Source organism: Pempheris klunzingeri, chromosome 15 (assembly GCF_042242105.1).
Source record: "Pempheris klunzingeri isolate RE-2024b chromosome 15, fPemKlu1.hap1, whole genome shotgun sequence".
NCBI classification, from domain to species: Eukaryota; Metazoa; Chordata; class Actinopteri; order Acropomatiformes; family Pempheridae; genus Pempheris; species Pempheris klunzingeri.
In genome coordinates, this window is record NC_092026.1 from 1,798,960 (window position 1) to 1,812,407 (window position 13,448).

The 13,448-nt window shown below is 44.3% G+C and overlaps 1 protein-coding gene across 1 annotated transcript in view; it reads left to right on the forward strand.

The window, feature by feature from the left end:
• The window catches only part of kcnq3 (potassium voltage-gated channel, KQT-like subfamily, member 3), a 96,281-nt gene that overhangs the window by 30,442 nt on the left and 52,391 nt on the right, over positions 1-13,448 (forward strand). The window lies entirely within an intron of this gene.

Genomic DNA, 13,448 nt, shown 5'->3' on the forward strand with positions numbered 1-13,448 from the left:
GCGGTCAGACATTAGGATTTAATTCCAGGAGGATTTAATCTTCTCACTGATGGTCTTGTTTGCTTATGTTGGTCCTACAGAGGCGTCAGTATTAAATTGAGACCAGTAAGAAAGTTTAAAATAACTAAACGCTGACTGGAAGCTTCTGGTCTCAGTCCTGTGTTTGTGAGGTCGTTTTAGGACTTCAAACATCTTAGTGTTTGTGGCTGAAGACGACATAAACAGTAAATGTGTGCTACTTTGGGTCAATGAGTCATGCATTAGCTATAAAATATATATGAGTGTGTTTTAGCCGACTCAGCACGGCCACACCCTCCCAAACAGCTCCTCCACAAACACACAGGCCAGTAAAATCTGTTTTCCTAACATCCAGAGCTACAACAACATGTTTAGCACCAGATTTTTTCACCCTTTCTATTGTTAAAAAACCGAGAGGAGCACATGTTCCCAGACCCAGAAAGCTTCAGAGCACACAGACTGGAAAGCAGCCCAGACACTGTGAGGAAGCAGGAGGCAGCTGCATGCTAATAAAAGAGAGATACTGGATACAGCAGAGAACTGTAAATGTCCTGATTTAAGGAGAAAATAGAGGAGGAGACGGATCATCAGTCTCCCTGAGCTGGAGGATCATTAATGTTGAGGCGGAGAGACGTAAAACAAATGTTCGTGACAGGAAACTGGATCAAAACAGATTAAATGTATCACAGCGAAGGAACTCGACTGAAGGACTAATTAACACCCATGACTTTAATGCTAACGTTGCATCAGTGCAGGAGCAGATACACTCCTTCTATTTCAGGTTTCTGTAACACGTGCAACTGCAGAATTAGTAATAATCTACCTGCAGTGGAATAAATAATTTGTGGTGCTGTAAAAGAATATAGATATAAACAGAAAATTAGTAAAATGACTTGAATTTGAGCTTTTATTTGGATTCTTTCATATGATACCAGGTGCATTAAGTGCCAGTCCTGTAAATTATAGATCAGAATCAGAATTATGTGATGAAATAATTGCTGCTGATCATGAAAATTCACACTGAAATAAGTCTCTCCAAATAAAACAGTGTTTCAGGGTGTTTTCTGTCACTTCCTGATTATTTTGAAGCTAAATTCTGTTCAACTTCAAGCAAACTGACCAGAGATTTAATTTCTTTTCTCCCTCATGACACCAGAGGAGTCTTGTAATCGTTCCCAGCTGGAGCTTCTACCTGTGAGCAGCAGACAGAAAACACTTTTCACTCCCACCCTTTAACCTCCATCCGCTGCTCTTCAACATGCACACCCCCTCCTCTTCATCCTCCCCACTGGCATCTGGACCAGTTGCAACGGTTGCCAAGGGTAACCATGTGACCCGTTGCCACGGTAACCCCTCCGGACGGGCAGGCGGGGGGTCTGCCGTGCCGTCGCTCCGGTCCTCGTTCCCGTCTCGGCGGTTCAGTTCGCCGCGTTTGAAGTTGCTCGGCAGTGATCTCTGTCGATGCTGCTCGCGGCAGCAGAGCCGTGGAGGCTGTCAGAGGTTCTTTAGACTGCCGCACACAGTCGAAGCGGAGGAACCGCGAGGTGTTCATACATAAAACACAGAGCTGTAATCCTCTGCTTCCCCCGAGACAACACGAGTATGCTGACTCCATCAATGGCCGACTATATTTAGCATGTTGGTGGGTGTGCTTGTTCAGATTAGGGTGTGTGTGTGTGTGTGTGTGCGTGTGCATGCTACAGCACGATGACACAGACATGTACAACAAAGAGTCTTAGTTGCTAGGCAACCCCATCAAAAAGCGCTCACTAACCAAAATATAGTAAGTATGCAGCAGCAGGTTCTCAGCTGGAGGAGTCGGAGTGTTTCAGAGGATTAATGTGGTTCCTGGGAGCAGCTTCAGGGGCCGTCATCATGAAAACAGCCGTGTGTGTGTGTGTGTGTGTGTGTGTGTGTGTGTGTGTGTGTGTGTGTGTGTGTGTGTGTGTGTGTGTGTGTGCGCGCGCATGCTGATGTGAACACATTCTTATGGTGATTTTCACAATAAAAGCTCCCAGTGAGGCTGTAGGTCTTAGGTCACACCACAGTGTTCACCAGGTGTCACTGACACCTGATTTCTGTAGTTTTTTAAATGTTGGTGGCTCCTGTCCTTTTGTTTTTCTTTATTTCGGTATCTTGTAGAGCCGTCTTGGACCTCCAATCTGCCCCCTGTTCCCTATAGCAGAGGTCTTCATGGGCCCGAAATGACAGGCCTGAACCTGAGTGGAAATTTGTTCTGTAACCTGATTGGACCCAATACTTTATAAATACATAACAAATATAGGTTATGGTTAATATATATATTACAGACCAGACCTGGTTCATGTCCAAGAGGAGACAGACCTCTCAGGTCTTCGGTCTATTCTACGGACCTGAACCTGTTCGGGTCGAGTTCGGCCTGAGCTTTGGTCGACCTGTGAAACTCTCAAACTCACATTTAAGTTTGTGGTGATAAAACCGTCCCTTGGTGACCTCGAGAGCCCGGTGGCAGGAGTTCAAGTCACTGTTTGCCTCAAAAAAAAACCCTTCCAGTTCCTCTCTGTGCTGCAGTTTGAGCCAAGCTGAGTAATTAGTCGGTGGAGAATGACCTTGGTTAATTACTTCACTGCGAGCAGAGCGGCACAGAAAGTGTCTGTCCAGAGCTCAGTAATGCTGAGCTGGCCTTTAGAAGAAGCAGCTTTAGTTCAAAAATGTCTCCGGGCTGAATTTTGATGGACGTTTGACGACAGCAGAGAGGTCAGATATCTGAATACTGACAAGTCAGGCTTTTTATTTTGGTTTTTGAAACTGTTGGTTCAAAGAGAAGAGTTACTTGTTTTACATACTGAAGCGGTGGAAGCTTTTCTTAGTCCCGTCTGTGGATGCAGTGATATTTTTAGAGAGACTGATACAGAGACGAATTCAGGACAAATTAAATCGATGTTTGAAGGCAGCAGATGAGCAGCAGCTCGGTGGGAAAATACAATAAATTCCTGGGAAACAAATAGTCCAGGTAAGCAGGTTTGGACTCAGGAGGACAAGGGCCGAGGAGGTCCAAGCCGACAGGAGGAGGGAAGGAGATGTGAGGAGTTGGATAAAGGACAGAAGGGATGGAGGAGACTGAGGCTGGTTGTGATGTGAGAAGAGGGGATGGACAGAAAGGTGGAAAACGGGGATATTTAAGGTGTTAAAAAAGCAGTCTGGTGGGTCCGTCCATTCAAAGAACCCCTGACCCGCCTGTGAAGCAGGTTTCTGTCGATACAGTTGAAGGATGAACGCACGCACGAAGCTTTTATCGGTCTGACAGGATGCTCTTGTGGTGTTATGTCACCTGAAAGTCACAGCGCAGTGTTGCTGCCCTGAGCTGACCCTCACAGATGTCTAACGTCAGACACACCTGTCAGCGGTGGAGCAGGTTCATACAGATGTCTGATCAGAGACAGCAGACTACTGCTGAAGAATCTTAGTGAAATGAGATTCACGTCCAAGATTGAAGAAATGATTGTTACTTAAGTTCAGGAGAATCACAGATGGTTATGATGAACATCGAGTTCACAGCAGTCATGAACTCTCTTCAAAATCAATATTCAGTGCAAGGTTTTATACCATGACTACAAAGGTGGGCTAACACAGGAGGGCTAACACAGGTAGGCTAACACAGGAGGGCTAACACAGGAGGGCTAAGACAGGTAGGCTAACACAGGAGGGCTAACACAGGAGGGCTAACACAGGTAGGTTAACACAGGAGGGCTAACACAGGAGGGCTAAGACAGGTAGGCTAACACAGGAGGGCTAACACAGGAGGGCTAAGACAGGTAGGCTAACACAGGAGGGCTAACACAGGTAGGCTAACACAGGAGGGCTAACAGAGGTGGGCTAACACAGGAGGGCTAACACAGGAGGGCTAACACAGGAAGGCTAACACAGGAGGGCTAACACAGGAGGGCTAGCACAGGAAGGCTAACACAGGAAGGCTAGCACAGGAGGGCTAGCACAGGTAGGCTAAAACAGGAAGGCCAACACAGGAAGGCCAGCACAGGAAGGCTAACACAGGAAGGCTAACACAGGAAGGCTAACACAGGAAGGCCAACACAGGAGGGCCAACACAGGAGGGCTAACACAGGTGGGCTAACACAGGAGGGCTAAAACAGGAGGGCTAACACAGGAAGGCCAACACAGGAGGGCTAACACAGGTGGGCTAACACAGGAGGGCTAACACAGGTGGGCTAACACAGGAGGGCTAACACAGGAAGGCTAACACAGGTGGGCTAACACAGGAGGGCTAACACAGGAGGGCTAACACAGGAGGGCTAACAGGAAGGCTAGCACAGGTAGTTGATTGGTTGATGGCTGGACCAATCAAAACGTCTGAGTAGAACTCAGGAAGACCTGGTTGCAGTCTGTTGCTGTGAGCCGCTGTGTTATTCAGAGTTCTCTCAGGTCGGCTGTGCAGGAACTGATCCCTGATCTGTCCTGAGCGCTTCGAGCGTCACACTGTCAGCCTCTTGTGCAGGCTGAAACAAACGGCCCAGAATTCCTCGCAGCTGCTATTTCTGTGCGGCTCCTGACCAGACTGCGGCTCTCCTGAGTCCCAAACTTCAAACCCACGCAGGTGCCCGACACCCCCGTTCAGCTCAGTGATCTGCTGTGCTTCCACAACGACAAACTGTACGTCAGCGCATGTTTATCCCGACATCTTCCTGCTTGACTCAGTGTCTCTGCTTCTGACCGCAACTGACAAATATAGAAAATACTGACAGTCTATTGATTCCTCACCTACAGACTGAAGCTGGAATCAAACCACTTTTATGTTTTTAAGCCTTTTTGATTTTTGTTTGTGGCTACTGAGTCCAGTACACCCTTCCTACCTGAGGGCAGTGTGTTAACAGGTCATATACACCTTTCACTACAATTCCAGCGTCTCTACCTGTAGAATATGAAACAGACGTGAAAAAGGTGCTGTCACTTCCTGTGTCGGTTTAAAACTAGAAGCCCGACGGTGCGTCTGTTCCCCTCATTCGTTAACGAGGCTTTTATTTGACCATCAAAGGCAAACTCAGCCTTATTTAAGTCCCCGGGTCTCCTTTCTGCATGTAACCCACACTCGAGCGCACTGCGTCGGTATCACTGGTCACAGCAAACCAGTCAATGCTGCTCGACAAGATTCAGTTTGTGTTTCAAACTGAAGACAGAAACAACTTCAGGTGTAAATTTCATTATGATGAATTCTGCAGCCACTTCTGTCCACCTGATCTCCACCTCACTGCAGACGCTCCGTCCACCTCCTTATTAAATTTCACTGCCTGATTTGTTTCAAATCAAGTCTGTATCTCTTTTCCCTCGACTCCCTCCATCACACACACACACACACACTCTCTCCGTCTCTGCCTCTGTCTCCATCTTCCCGTCCAGTCATTTGGACGGAGAGCAGCTCCGGTACTGACGGCCGAGGAAACGCTGGGCCGTGACCAGAGGAGAAAGAACAAGTGTTGAGCTGCGAGTGGCGTCACGCTGACTCTTCCCTAAGGACTCTACAGTACAAAAAATGTCCCAGATAATGAATAATGTTATCTTTGAGTGGCCTCAAACATTTTCTGTAAATAGGTCACTTTTTGATTCACAAACAAAATGAAGAAACCTGCCAGTAAAATTAAGACACATCCACCTAAAACACTTTTAATTTCCACCTGCACAGGAAAGCACGTCTAACTCTCTGAAAGACACATACAAGTATGTTTTTCACATTAAATGGTAGTGAATGCTGTATAATAATGACCCCATACAACTGAACTTAATGGAGAATTCTGCTATTTTTAAGCCGGGGCCCTATTTGTACATATGTGGGGTTTAAAATGACTGCTCCCATCCCGTCCGCCTCCAGACCGCTCTGTTCATCCACTCTGCTAGATTAATATAAATATATATATATTTTTTTTTTTCTGTAGCTGTTTTGGCCAAATGAGTCATTTCCAATAAGGGATTCAGATATGGAAGAACACAGGTGTGGATTTTTGCAGAAATAGAGTATTTATAATGCATTATGGACAATGTGCTGCTGAACTGGCCCATTGCTGATTTTAGTGCCGGATCGGTGTCGGTACTGGCCTGTTGTGCAAAAATACACTGGGGCACATCAGCGCCAGATGCTGCGATATATCTAGCCCAGATTGGCCCAGTTTTATTTTGCTGTCTGGGGTTGGTACAAAAAGTTTTGGAATTATTCCACTAAATCACAAACATGCTGCACTGGTTTTATCCACTGACAGGCTCAGATTGTTATTCTAAGTGTGTGACAGCATCATGGAAAGGATCCCTACAGAGAGAGACCTGGAAGATCCTTTTGGTTTAACCACAAACAGCCGTTATAGCGCTCTCTGCACACACACCAGACTACATTCATAAAAACAGGGATTTTAGAGAACAGGACACATACATTGTTAGTCTACTGCTGTCTTGATTGGTTAGTTTGTTTATGTTATTGTGTGTTACACAAGTATTCTGTTGGATCCAAACTAACCCTTCAAAACACCAAAGTCAAATAATAACACAAACAAACCGTGGTGGAAGATCAGCAACTCTTGTGTTCAACAAGGTAAAAATCCCTGTTTTAGTGAATGTAGTCTGGTGTGTGTGCTGTTTGTGGTTAAACCAAAAGGATCTTCCAGGTCTCTCTCTGTAGGGATCCTTTCCATGATGCTGTCACACACTTAGAATAACACTCTGAGCCTGTCAGTGGATCAAACAAGCTCTTTTAGTGGACCTACTGTGATCAGGTGCAGTTGTCCCAAAGGATCACGTTGCAGCCATTGCAGCCCGTTTGGTGTCTGCTGGCTGAGGTGATCTACTGGACCAGTTCCAACACTTTTACTACCTACCAGTCACTCAGATACCAGGATATATATAAAAATGGTGTCCAGGTTTAAAAATACCAAAGTTACCCATTGGGAGTGAGTAAGCTCTTGTTAAGGTGGCGATACTGTAGCTGGTGGTGGCGTTACCACTGTGGGGAGGGATCAGATGTGTTAATGAATTCTGCTGTGACTTTGTCAGGAGCCAGAGGGAACTCTGGGACATATGGAGCTCTTTGTCTCTGCAGTGCTGCTTCACACGCTGGAGGTTACTGAGCGTGTGCGGTGACGCTGACCCTCCTGTAGAAGTGTTCAGCCCCAGAGGAAAGTGGGATTCATAGATTAAAGGCTGTTTGATGTGATGTGATGTGATGATTTGCTACCTTTCTCTGTTTTATTTCATTGTAAACTGAACATCTTTGGGCTTTGGACTATTTGTTTAATCATTTGGATCCCATTAGTAAGAATAGCTGTTCTTCCTGTGGTTTCAGCAAAACTACAATTACCAAAAAAAAGCTTCAATTTCTTTACATTTTGGCAAATTGACAAAATCAAACAAATGCCGATTTAGCCGTTAGCATCTCCTGTTTGCAGCGTACCCATGGATGTAGAGACAGCTGTCGGTGGATTACTCTGATGATGAAGCAAACTTAAAAACATGAAGATTCTCAGGCAGGTTCTGCAGTTATAAGAAGCGGCTTATTTCTGTGATTTCTCAGTGGATTTGTGGACGTTCCTTCCTGGACATGAGCGGCAGCGACTTGAAGCTGAAGCTGAAAACACGTGTTGAGCAGCAGCGGCTGCGACGCACAGCTGCTGTTGGTAAGCGGCCAAATCAGCGGCCAATCTTCAGTCACTAACTTCCTGTTGTGCTCTGAATCTTTAAATCTCCTTCGCCTCACAGTTTGGTGAACTTTCTGAGCACCTGAATGCAGCTTTAGACGTCCGTGACCGTCCCTGTGAGCTCTCTTTCACTTTAGTATCTTGAGTTACCTGAATGATGCAGGTGTGAATAACCACGTTCAAGTCATCTCTTAATCTTACTCCATGTGAGTTTATAATCAATATGTTGGCTTGTTTGTGATAATCTCTCTTCTGTAGGCTAAAGACTGGATTTGTTACAACGGTTAACCAACTATGAAATGAAACACCTTCTAATAAACACGTTTTGTGAGAGGATTATTCAAGGTTTGCTAGCTTAGATGCTTAAGACGTCTTTTTTTGGCCAAACAAGCCTGAATCAGAGTCAGAGTGTGCCACAGTCTGAAATCCTACATGTGCACAATCCAGGAAAAACCCTCGACTGACACAACTCACATCGACTGTTTCTCTGTTTCCAAACAACGCTGGTAAAGAGGTAAAAGAAAAGCTGTGATACGTCCGTGTCTGATGCTGATGAGGCTTTCAGATCAGATAATATGAGAGGACAGTAACCTCCAGGTTTGTCTAAGCTGGACGGAGTTGGTGCATCTCTCTGGAAGTGTGAGCGTCTCTCAGGAGGCCGGCCGTCTCTGAAAAAAACCTGATTTTGCTGATTGAGTGATCAAAGTCGTCTCCTTCTCACAGCTGCTTCTCTCTGCACCAAGCAGACTTCCACTTATCTTAAGCTGGCTGACCGATCTGCCCCACACTCCCACTTCCTGCTCATTTATCTTGTTTAATTTCCACTTTTATGCTCCTGTGCTGGTGTGTGTTTTCTGTCCGTCCGTCTGTCTGTGCGTCTTGCTGCGAAACCAATTTTTCAATAAAGCAGAGCAGGAAAGCAGCGGTCGGTAAGAGGGACCGCGGGGGAGTTTTGTATTAGCCTCCTACGTCTCTCGGCTTGTTCCTGGCCGGCGTCTGCGTCCCACCTTCAGCACCCGCCCACCGCCGAGTCCATAACACCACACCATTAAAACACACAACACCAAACCCCCAAACACCCCGTCTCTGTAATCTGTAGTCAGAAGTGTGGAGACTGTGGTTTTTCTTTATTCTTTATCATTTCCCATTCTAGATTAATATTTAAGAGGGAACACATATGGAGTTATAGAGTAAAACAAAATGTGTTAAACAAACCAGAATATGTTTTAGATTTCAGATTCTTCAGAGTAGTATATATATATATATATATACACATATATATATCTGCACTCTGTCTGTCTTTACTGTGTGGTTGCTTTGTTTTATTTCCCAGAGTGACTCAGGAGCAGTGAGCCAGCAGCTTTTCATCATCCTGCTGCAGGACATTTTGTCAGCTGGCTGTTTAGGGGAATCAACCCTTTGAACGCCTCCTCCAGCCAGCCGCTCGCCTCCTGCGTCGCTCTGAACTCGTTCGCTCGGAGGAGAATTAAAATGCAGTTGCACATAAGTAGCAGGTTCTCCTCACGTTTGTGCATCTGCTTCCACACTTGATGAGGCAGCTGCACGTCGTGATCTATTTATTACTGGACAGGTTTCTGATCTTTTATTGGTAGTGAATCTGATGACGGAGACAAATAGAAAAACAACACACTGGTCACATCAGCTGGTTTCTAACATCTCGGGTTTCTTCTCTCAGAGGGTCCTCCTCTCTCCGCACCCTGCTCCTACTTCTGAGCAGAAGAGCGAATGATTGAGAGCTTGTCGTTCGTTTGAATGTGAAATGAGCTGCTCCGAACAGCCGCACCTGGAGGTGAGGCGAGGAGTGAGACGGCGTGCTCTTCATTTTGTTTGTGCACGTGAGGAGTGGCAGAGAGTTGTGTTGTGTGAAGGCTGGAAGGAGAAGTTTAAAACGTGATCACTGAGGGAGGGGGCTCAGGCTTAGAGCTTAGACTGTATAAAGTGGACGTGGCCTCCAGGAGCCTTAAACCTGCATTTATTCTAACGTCCAAGGCTGTTTTTTAATGTTAAAGTAGTTTTTTACCGTTAAAAGGCTGTTTTTTAATGTTAAATTGCTGTTTTTTAATGTTAAAGGAGTGTTCTCACTGTTAAAAGGCTGTTTTTTACTGTTAAAAGGTTGTTTTTTAATCTTAAAAGGTTGTTTTTTAATCTTAAAGGAGTGTTTTCACTGTTTAAAGGTTGTTTTTTACTGTTAAAGGAGTGTTTTCACTGTTAAAAGGCTGTTTTTTAATGTTAAAAGGCTGTTTTTTAATCTTAAAGGAGTGTTCTCACTCTTTAAAGGCAGTTGTCCACTGTTAAAGGAGAATAAGTGTAACTATAGTAATTCATGTCGGCACTAATGACTCCTGATTACGCCAATCAGAGGTTACCAAAATGAAGTGACCTGTGACGCTCGCTCAGCTCAGACCTGAAGTTCGACCACCTGGATGAGGTGATCGATTCATCAGACAGTCTTCCAGAACTTACAGGTCCTGAATGATAAATCTATCCGGTCTGGCGAGCGGGTCAAAGCGTAAAGACAGGAAGTCGATAGAGGAAGCTGCCCTGAGCTTTGCTACTGAAACCTTTGTCCTGATGAAGCTGCTGCACTTTGTTTGAATCGGTTGTGAAATAAGAGTTTAGTGTCCTGCTAAAGACTTGTGATTATGCTTTTCATGGATTTTACCTCCTTTACATCAAAGCTTTTATTTCTTTTACTGAAGCAGTTCAAGAATTATTGTTATAGCTTTGCTATTTTATTGTTTCATGGCTCTTATTTAGTAGCATGTTCCTTCTTATGTCCTCTGTTTTTAATAACTTTATTATTGGTTTCATATTTTCCTCGTATATGCTGCATAAATAACATTTATTATTATTATTATTATAACGTGTAGGTATTCTTTAACCAAATGAACCAGAAGAAGAAGCATGTTGATTCATTCCTGTTGTGCTGCGGCTGCAACAAGTGAACTTACACCATGAAATACTCCCTGCGGCCGAGAGTACACGGAACAACAACACCCTAAATAAAAAAGTGAGTCAGTCTCTGACAGGTTTAAAAGCCTCCCGCTGTCACGAGTCCCAGACTCCCTCTGCAATGAGTGTGCAGTCTGAGTCGGGCGCTGAAACATGGCGGCGCTGAGGGGCTTTATGCTCCTCCAGGTTCATTCGGACGCAGTAAACGACCTTGAATCAAGTGAAGCGTCGGGGTTTAGCAGCTGCAGAGTCATGCAGAGACAAAGAGGAGGAGTTTCTGTTTGTTTGGAGGAGGTGTTCGTGTCACTTCACAGGTCATTTAGCTTCCTGCAAACAAACTGACATGCAACTGTAAGTTCATAACAAAGCTGATGTGATTTGGCACAATGGAAAATAGAGATAATGTTCTTCTTAGTGTGCTGTAGCTGAGAGTCTTTCAGTCAGACTAAGACGGACTAGATTTGATGGCGGCACAAGAAAACCCTACTTTGGGAAATCTACAAAAACAAAACAAGCCAAGAAGCTGTTTGAGATCTTGTGTAATGCCAAAACATTCTGATTAAAATCATCAACCATCTGATCAAAGAGAGTAAAGAAGATTAGTGTGACCGGACGTTTGACGCCAGCTGTCAGTAGTTGACAGTTTGAGATGTTTTGGGGACACTTGTGGGTCGTTATGGAGACGTGATCCTCAGCCCTGCTGCTGCTTCCCTCCTGAAGCTGAACTAAATTGTTGTCATCATGTTGCTGTGGATGATGTGTGTAAATCGCTCCTCCTTGTTGATGCATCTCTGCCGCACAGCGAGGGGCTCATCATGCCTCTCTTTTCTGCTTTATGGGCGCTTTACACAGGATTTTCACTGAGAGGCAGAATGCTTTCATCTGTGTGCAGATTTGCTCATCAGCTGAGACTTCAGCCTGCAGCGTTTGGAGGGGGGGGAAACTGGCAACGACGCTCTTTCATATTCTGGTGAATATAGAACTGGTGTCAAAGGAATGAGACAAGAGCAAAATGAACATTGTTATCATCAAAAGCAGTGACACCCATCAACAGTCACACTTTTAGAGAGGTCCTAGATATGTTTTTTTATTCCATAAAGAAGAATTTAGATGCAACTGAGCTGCTCGCTGGTGTTTGCAGTTTTCTTCCATAAAGCAAAACGTTGATAATAACCACAGCTTGTCTGCTTCCAGTCAGATAAAAACACAAATTACCATATTTACTCCTGTAGTGAGCAGGTCTGTGCTCTAAAAATGACTGCATGGCCAGGAGGGAGGATAATGGGCAAAATATTATATATATATATATATATATATATATATATATATATATATAATTCTTTTTTATTTCAGCCTGCCATGTTTCTGTTACCATGGAAACTAAAATGCCAAACGCAGCAGCGCTTCGTTCTTCCCGGAGAACAGCACACATCAGGGCCAGAGAGGAACAGAGCGAAGAGGAAATCACCTAATTTAATGTTTCATACTGCAAACTCAGAGGAATGTGAGTCTGCGTCATGACTTCGCAGAATAGCGGCGCTGTGAGATCTGAGGCGCTGAAGCACAATAACGTGGAACCTGTGACTTTATTCTCATCTTGATCATCTTGATCGTCGCGCTTCAGTAATCTACTGAGAAATGTGCTGGTTTAAAGCAGCTGCTGGTAACAGACTGCATGACAGACGTGGACGTTTGGCCTTTTCCACTGCAAATAGAAAAGAGAAGAAGTTCAAATGTATGATGATGTCCAAAGTTAGCATCATTCTGTGAGCTCTGCTTTTATTTTAATCTTATTTTCTGGTTTTATTTTCCATCTAATATCACATTAATGTGATTCATATTTTTAAGTCCTTTCTATTTTCAAATGCTACAAATAAAGATTATCATTATTATTAGTAGTAGAAGTATTACTATTAGGTTTGAAAACAATGATCTAGTGTGAGGTTCAAAAACACACCTGCAGTTATCGCTCATCATCGCACCTCATCAGGTGTCGCCAGATCTTTGAGACTTTAAAGACACCGTACCGCTGTTCTCGTCTTCCACCGACAACAAGCAAACATTCGAGTTGTCAAAACTTAACCAGACCTCAAACACAGAGATGAGTTTCCTTTCAAAATAAAAGCACATCCTTTTGCATATAGAATCATCCATCGTCTGCAAAGAAATGATTTTCATTCTTACATTCTTGAAAAAATTACAGTATTAAAGTCACTGTGATAATTTCCTGATTGTTTCAGATTCTGAGCGGATTTTACTGAGTCATGTTGCCATTGATCTTTTCTTTTGTTAGGACTGCTCCTGTTGCTCTACGACATGCTGATGTCAGTTTAGGTCTCAAAAAACGTAGTCTGACCAAAAACCAAAATGAAAGATCATGCACAATAACTCTCAACATGTAATGGATGTGTTTTTGGATACAGCCAAGCTTGATGATTGAATATCTCCTTCTCTGCTTCAGTTGTTCTTTATTTCCTCAGTCCTTTATTTTTCGTTGCCGCCAGCACGAGTGTGTTCCCACAGAAGCTGGAGGAGTTGAAGAGGACTAATACTGACGATTCGGTATTGCATTATTTCTGTCGAGCGTGTTTACGGAGCGTCTCTGCTGCTCTCACATGTTGAAGGCTTACAGTTTGTGCTGCTGTTGTGCTGAAGTGATAAAACCCTGCAGTATTCAGGTGAGGCTGAACTGCTGCTGAACTCAGATGAAAACAGCAGATGAAGCTTTTCAGAGCTGAAAACACTTGATTCTTCAGATTAAGATGCTGTGAGGTGGCTGTGTCTGCG